Genomic DNA, 4,640 nt, shown 5'->3' on the forward strand with positions numbered 1-4,640 from the left:
AATCCTGCCTCCAACTAAAGCTACTACTGTTCTGTCGACGGATATGCTCTGCCAGAACTGTTTCAGACGCACCGGTGAGCAACTTTCAGCCTGTGCGGTGAGTGACCCGTCTTCAAGCTCTCCGACAAGCTTCATTGAAGAACATGAAGTAGTAGACGACATTAACGAAGAAATATCTGCTAAAGGGCTTGAGACCACTCCCTTGCGGATGCTGTCTGTCGTAAACCCGAAGAGGTGTCACTCCTATGCGGCAAGAAAACAGCTGGAAATTAAAGTGTCTTACAGCAGACAAGTACGTAAAAAGTTGGCTACCGCATATAGCCTGGAAACGAGTGACTCAAACTCTGGGACTGAATCCTCCTGCCTTAACTGTGACGAGTGGTGGGCAAACCTCAGAGCAGCTTTTGTCAAGATACCGCTCTACCAGGAGGGATGCCAGCTGCTCACGCTTGTGCCTGCAAGTGCAGCTGTTAAAGAGGTCGCACGTTTAATCCCGGAGCCATCGAGCTGCATATTAAAAAAGGCCAAGCGACTTCGTGAACGTTCTGGCGTATGGGATCGTCCCGAGCCATACCAAGGCGCTAAGATAGGCGAGGACATCGTGCAGTCAGCCACGCGGTTTTACGCCGACGATGATTTCCACTGTTCCCGGCAGAGCCCCAACAAAAAGGACGTTGTAAACATTATGAAGGATCGGGAACAACAAGCCGTTGTCAAGCGCTACATGGCCAGTTCCATAAGAGAAGCCTAGAAGTTGTTTAAGAAAGCTAACCCGGACTCCAAATTAGGATTGACCAAATTTTATTCGCTGCGACCAAAATGGGTTAAAGTTACCATGAAAGCAATTCAATTTTTTTTAAAAACGAAGGTGTTTTTGGAAGCATTGGGGTCCTGGAATGCCACACAATTTTATAGAACGTTGTGACTCTTATTTCTGTACCTGTAAATAAATTTGCGACACCAAAACGAACATTCAGATTTCTTCCCTTTTTCGCCTCTGAAAAGAGAAGTGACGTCAGGGAGCACTGTCGGCATCGGTAGGATTTAGTGCACACTCACTGTGGTTCCCGTGGTTCGCTCTAGTGCACGGCGGTCTGTGAAGAGAACCTGGAAGAAATGGAGGACAACGCCGCGCTCGCAAACGAGTTTGAGCTCCCGTTCAGCGACCTCACGCCGACTGAACGGGAGATGCTGTTAAGCACGCAAAACTCTGGATTGGCGACCGATGCATCAATGCTGGGCGTTGCTGCATCGGTCGGCAGTTTATGCAAACTAACGTCGCCCGATCGACCACACGTCTTTAGCCGACCTTTCGCGCAACCTACTACTGCACATAAACGCGGCATGATTTGTGAGACACCAGTTCGCAAAGCGAACACGAGACGACGCACGAAACCAAAACCAAAAGTCGGCCGCCCCCGGCGCTCGCACCTCTTTTTCTTTTTTTTGTCCATGTTTGCTCGATGCTTGTTACGCGCCTGAGGTGGCAGTGCGGGATGCGTTCAACCAGTGACAAACGGAGGGATCGCTTCAGATTATGCTTTTATACACGGTATGAAACCTATTAATTCCCAACTACAACTTCAAAAGGTTATCCAACGTTCAAATAAACTTTTTTTTCATTACATCTCACCCCCGAAATCGAAACCAAGAGCGTGTCTATCGCCTGAACCAATCGCCAGACGAGGAGCACGTTGTCGTCACGCTTCGGCGCACTTTAGTTCACCTTTCTGCCGCCGCCTCGGTGGGGTCTCAGGCATCGTTCCCGGTGCTATTATTACCGCGCCTGTTTGCTCGATTGGTGCGACACCCAAACTTCTGTTCGTGCTAGAACTTGGTCAACAGTATCTGAGACGTGCCTGACATCCATTTCAATCGTCGAAAAAAACTTCGAAACTGCCTTCATGGTCCCTTTAAGCTGAACCCTGACCAAACAGTGTGTGCATGCGTCTGCTGCACAAATTTTGATCGGTGCTTATCCGCCCTCTACAGCGTACGGGAAGAAAAAATAAACTCTGAGGATATTGTCGCTCTGTGCCTTTGCCCAGACTCAACGCCCAATTGTTTACGGGGCGAATGCAAGAAATTACCTAGCATTGATCGTCTCTCCTTACAAGAATTACAATTTTTTCCAGATGTGGAGATTAGATTTTGCACGTGGGAGAACGGCAATTTGGTGAATAAGACTGCGGACTCGAACGCCTTTTTGAAAGAGATGCCAAAATGGGCCACAACGGTTTCTACTCACGACTCCATCCGTAGACGTCAACGGGAAGCTGTTTGGATTGAGAAGATCAAGGTGACCACAAGGCATATTGTCATGAACTTTGATTTTGCGGAAAACTGGACGGTGACCCTGGCCACACGAAATACAAGAGCATCACTGGCACAAGCGTCAAATCTCCGTGTTCACATGTGTTGCGTCGACATCGCAAGGTCCCAAATGTTTCGGTGTCGTGTGTGAAGACCTGTGCCATGACACTGCCCACGCGGTACTCGCTCTAAGGTGCATTAAGGACTGGCTGGAGAACAACATTCCACTTTATACGTCATTAACGTATATATCTGACGGTGCAACAGCTCATTTTAAGAATGGATTTCAGCTCTATGAGTTCGGACGAGCCGGTCTTCCGAAGGGGAAGTGGGTTTTCTCTGCCTCAGCACACGGCAAGAGCGCCTGTGATGGAGTAGGGGGGCTACTGAAGCATCAGGCGACGGTGCACAACCTCCGTTCGCCTGTGGATGAGACCATCCAGAAATCAACGGACTTTGTGCACAAAGTGGGAAAGTGTGTAAAAAATATTACTCTCCTAAATTTAAAGAAAGACGACGTAAGTGATTTCCGCAAAATCAATAGAGCCGAATGGGGATCCATACCGGTTCAAAAAGGCATCCGCCTCTGACACGTGTGGCGACTTGGAAAAGGTGAAGTGCGCCTTCAGCGAACTGCGTAATCGGTATTTTAGTGCCTACATGGTGTTTCAAAATGTGTGACATGTTAACTATGTAGGCAAATTGCAGACGTTTCGTAAAGGCCTCTGCATGGATAGACGGTGGAGTGTGATGCACCATGATCATTGTCTATGTATGTGTAATTTATTAACGTGAATACTTCAGTAGTTAAATCGAGTGTCTTTTTGTGTCGTGATACCAGCGTTTTTGTTTTTCATTTTGTCAGCTGATCTTTGTACTACATCTGTAAGCTTATAAGCAAAATGAAATTATCTACATAGCTCAAACAGTTCAAGTTTGTGCAAAAAAAATATCCGTGCGTTCATCAGTGAAAAACATAATTACCATGATCACGGAAGATAGGTACTGAGCTGCTTCATGAGTGAATATTTGGTGTTTATATTTAAATTACACTTATTTATGTCACACTGTGCGTGAAAATTTTTAAGATGAGAATGTTCACCTGCCAGAGCTTTGGATATGTTGGCTCCTCTCACAAATAGACAGAAGACGGCATTACTGTTAACGTGAATGGTTAGTTCTGCCCTCCGTAATATGTGTCAGATGTTCCAGGAGTCGTCATGAGCATATATTATGGCAAACTAATCATGATGAACTGGCTTCTAAAACCGATTGTTATCATTGAGGGCGTCAGTACCATTGTGGTGAAGCCAAAATAGTTGAACCAGGGATTGAGTAACAGGCTTAATATTGGCTTATTTAACTGGTTGTCACCAAAATAGAACAAAAATATTACACCCAAGACTTGTATACACTATTTCTACAACTTATGGGCTATGAAATAAAGAAGTTAGAAGAAAATAAAAAAATGGCCTTTTTGAAAAAAACATTATTTCGAAATTTGGATATTTTCACTTTTTGCACACATTTGGGGTGAAATCAGTAGTGTTCGATAAAATCGATAAAGAAGAGACACATAGAAATCGATAGGTTATTTAAGTAACTACGTATTGGTATATGTCTCATGACATAGCTCCATATCGTTCGTTTCATATAGCTATCCCAATGTTAATCGAAATTGCTCTGGGTGGCATGTTTGCGATTTAATGCAAAAATAACTAAATATGGTACAAAATATAATTTACCTCTAAAAATAGCACACATCGCATACTTATAGTATAAAAAGTATTGAGAGTAAGTGATAACTCAATATTTTGTAAAGACCGTCTCAAATCGAGCAGAAATGGAATCGCGATTTCCACGCATTTCACCCGGCAGCGTTCCATAATTTTTTTCTCTCGAAGTACATATTTCTATTTTTTTGGAAAGGCAGTTAGTTTTGTTCATCGCAGGGATTGGGATTTCATATATATCTTTTACAGATAATTCTGAGGACCGACCCCGACAAGCTTGGTCGAATTCAAATAAAACCATATATATATACGTATATATATATATATATATATATATATATATATATATATATATATATATATATATATATATATATATATATATATATATATATATATATATGGGTGATTTCATCGCAAATCGGGCAGGCTAAAAGGGTCTAATTTTTAATTTTCACGAAAAAAATATATGTTTTTGGGGTATTTCTCAAATGAAGGAGGGCGCAAACCGCATGTTCTCTCGATTTTTTGTTCTCGAGTTACGAGCCGTAGAAGCCGCAGTGGCAGAAACTAGTGTTTTTGCCTGCCGTCGCA

General features: G+C 43.4%; 1 pseudogene; it reads left to right on the forward strand.

Moving 5' to 3' along the window:
- The first annotated feature begins 2,347 nt into the window (after positions 1-2,347).
- Positions 2,348-2,954, forward strand: LOC120844432 (annotated as a pseudogene).
- The last annotated feature ends 1,686 nt before the right edge of the window (positions 2,955-4,640 follow it).

This window comes from Ixodes scapularis, unplaced genomic scaffold (genome assembly GCF_016920785.2).
Source record: "Ixodes scapularis isolate PalLabHiFi unplaced genomic scaffold, ASM1692078v2 PGA_scaffold7__128_contigs__length_106722199, whole genome shotgun sequence".
Classification (NCBI taxonomy): domain Eukaryota; kingdom Metazoa; phylum Arthropoda; class Arachnida; order Ixodida; family Ixodidae; genus Ixodes; species Ixodes scapularis.